Source organism: Lissotriton vulgaris, chromosome 6 (assembly GCF_964263255.1).
Source record: "Lissotriton vulgaris chromosome 6, aLisVul1.2, whole genome shotgun sequence".
Lineage (NCBI taxonomy): Eukaryota > Metazoa > Chordata > Amphibia > Caudata > Salamandridae > Lissotriton > Lissotriton vulgaris.
Window position 1 is genome coordinate 1,850,416,560 of NC_141694.1, and position 3,888 is coordinate 1,850,420,447.

A 3,888-nucleotide genomic window follows, 5' to 3' on the forward strand; every position below is an offset into this window, starting at 1 on the left:
CGATGAAAAACGCGTCGTGTTCTCATAGTAACGTTTTCCGGATTGGACGTTTTTCCGCCAATCAAAAAGCATATTAGACCTCCACCAACGCTTGTATAAAGGCGGAAGAAGTCGCTGAACTGCGCCCTTCTTCGCAAATATAAACAATGTGGACAATATAACCTTTAAAACATTCCATGATATGGGTAATAAATTCTTTGTTGTTGTGTCGCCCCACATCCGACTCTCACCGCACCGACGCCACCTCGCCTCAGACGGCCCCCCCCTCATCCGCACGTCGCATTTCTCCTCCCCCCTCGCCCCCTCCCCTGCCCGCCGTGTCGCATTTCTCCTCCCCCTCCCCTTATCTTCCTTCCCTCCGTCTTGTTAACAGTTTGATACCATAACACGGATTCATTTCGCCACGCAGCTTGCATGATTGCAAACGGCCATTCTTTCAATGTGGTAAAAAAATTTTAACATATTTTTTCTCTTTTCTGTTGCTGGTTAAAGGTTTAAAACAAATCGTATGACGTGTTCCCAAAATGAAATAAATAATAAAAAAACACCCGCACTAAAAGCCTCTCTTATTTGTGCACTAGTTAATGCTAGAATCCCCCCTTGTTCCTGCATACATGTGGCAATCTGATCCCCCTCCCCTCCCCCAGCCGATCTGCTCTCTCCAAGCATTGACAGCCTACAGACGGGTCAGGCCAGACGATCACTAAGAGGGTGGAGAATCCCGGACCAAACTAGTTTCAATTTACAGAGCAAACAACTTTTTTTTTACGGCAATTGCTTTGCCAGAGGCTGTTGCCCATTATTTAATAAATCCATTAGATTTTTCCAACACTCTTAGCAATATCTAGGTGAACTTGCACGTTATCGCTTCAGCAAATTGCTCATAAAAATCAATAAAACGAATTGTAAATAAATATACACTAGTGCATGTTTTTTTGGGGCAAATAAAACCGCGCCATGTCGACAGCAGCGTCTGTCTTCAGCACTGAGGGCCATGCTGTTAGTACACGTACTGAGTATCCCCTGAGAATAAACCTCACTTCCTGTAATGGACAATGTTATTTTGCACTGAGACTGCAGATGGCTTGTTGGTGAGGGAAAGAGGGTTTGCTTTCACTTTACATGAACCTGTGTGTGTAAAGCCGGCCTAGGCATTAATAAACCATCACGTGCCCCATCTACACCCAGGACCACTGGAATTATGCGATTTTGAAGCCGTGGCAGTTCCCGCGTTACTTTGGACTTGCCGTATTTACCACATAATCGGTCATCTGCTATCTAATGCGGCGATTTCAGACAAAAAGTGTGGATCAAAAGTAACAAAAAAAGTTGCAACACCCTCACTCACCCTCAACCTCACTCACCCTCACCCACCCTCAACCCCTCATCCTCACTCACCCTCACCCTCACTCACCCTCAACCCCTCAGCCTCACCCTCACTCACCCTCACTCACCCTCACCCTCACTCACCCTCAACCCCTCACCCTCACTCACCCTCAACCCCTCACCCTCACTCACCCTCAACACCTCACCCTCGACCTCAACCCCTCACTCACCCTCACTCACCCTCACTCACCCTCACTCACCCTCCCTCACCCTCAACCCCTCACCCTCAACCCCTCACCCTCAACCCCTCACCCTCAACCCCTCACCCTCACTCACCCTCAACCCCTCACTCACCCTCACCCTCACTCACCCTCACCCTCACTCACCCTCACTCAGCGCAACCACAGCATCTTCACTAAATATATTTAATAAACTTTAAGCTATTGGCAATATAAAATAAAATCCATTTTATTTACGTATTAATTATTAATTGTTTTTTAAAGCACCACACTATCACTCAGCAACACACCAACATCACTCTACACCACCACAACAGCATCATTCATCTACAAAAGAATATCACACTACAACCACACACAAACACTTACCACCACAGCACCACTCAACACCACTACAGCATTACTCAGCAGACAAACGTCATACAATCAAAACATGTACGCTTTTAACAGGCACACACACCAACAGCTATCAATGGACGCTTTCACCAGGCGTACACACACAACAGTCATCAGTACAGCAGTAGTATGTATGAATGAGACTGTTGGTGTGCTAAATACGGCTGTGGTGGTGCAGAGTGATGCTGTGTTGTTGCTCAATGGTACTGTGGGGGTGCAGAATGATAAGGTGGGATTGCTGCGTGTTGCATTGGTGGACATCAGTGATGCCGCTGTTGGGAGAAGTGCAACTGTTGTGGTGCTGAGTTATGCTGTGGTGGTAATCATTAAACACCAACACAGCACCACTCATCACCAGCACAGAACAACACATCACAACAACAGCATTACTAAGCGCCACACTAACATCACTCAGCAACACACAAACATCACTCTACACCACCACAACAGCATCATTCAACAACAACACACTATCACACTACAACCACACACAAACACTTACCACCACAGCACCACTCATCACCACTACAGCATTACTCTGCAGACAAACGTCATACAATCAAAACATGTACGCTTTTAACAGGCACACACACCAACAGCTATCAATGGACGCTTTCACCAGGCGTACACACACAACAGTCATCAGTACTGCAGTAGTATGTATGAATGAGACTGTTGGTGTGCAAAATACGGCTGTGGTGGTGCAGAGTGATGCTGTGTTGTTGCTCAATGGTACTGTGGGGGTGCAGAATGATAAGGTGGTATTGCTGCGTGTTGCATTGGTGGACATCAGTGATGCCGTTGTTGGGAGAAGTGCAACTGTTGTGGTGCCGAGTTATGCTGTGGTGGTAATCATTGAACACCAACACAGCACCACTCATCACCAGCACAGAACAACACATCACAACAACAGCATTACTAAGCGCCACACTAACATCACTCAGCAACACACAAACATCACTCTACACCACCACAACAGCATCATTCAACAACAACACACTATCACACTACAACCACACACAAACACTTACCACCACAGCACCACTCATCACCACTACAGCATTACTCAGCAGACAAACGTCATACAATCAAAACATGTACGCTTTTAACAGGCACACACACCAACAGCTATCAATGGACGCTTTCACCAGGCGTACATACACAACAGTCATCAGTGCATCCTTTCACCAGGCATACACCCACACAAACAGGCATCAGTCCACGCTTTCAACAGTCACACACACCACCGGCCGTAAGTGCACGCTTTCTAACCATTTTTTAACGTAGCACACACAATTACAGCTATACAAGCATGCTTTGGTGCTGTACAGTACTGCAGTAGTATGTATCAATGAGACTGTGGGTGTGCTAAATACGGCTCTAGTGGGGCAGAGTGATGATCTGATGTTGCTCAATGGTACAGAGGGGGTGCAGAATGATAATGTGCTATTGCTGCGTGTTGCATTAATGGACCTCAGTGATGCCGTTGTTAGGATCAGTGCTACTGTTGTGGTGCAGAGTTATACTGTGGTGGTAATCATTGGACAACACTCTACAACGACACTGCACCACTCATCCCCAACACTCATCAGCACTACAACATTACTCAACAGACAAACGTCACAGAAACAGAACATAAACAGTGCATACATACTACCAATAAAAATACTTCAATGTGAACAACAAAAGGACAATGCAAAGCGGCGAAACAAAACACGTACGGCGAAACGCAAAACAAAAATAGCCAACAGCAACATAAAAATATTTTTTTACAGGAGGCGAGTTCAGACGGAAGTACACTACAGGACCCGCATACCAAAACGACACGCGCAAACATAACTCAATGCATGGCAAAAAAACGAACTAAATAGCAGCCATTGATAACATGAAAAAACACACTCTTAAGAAAGGAGCCGGACAGAAACCA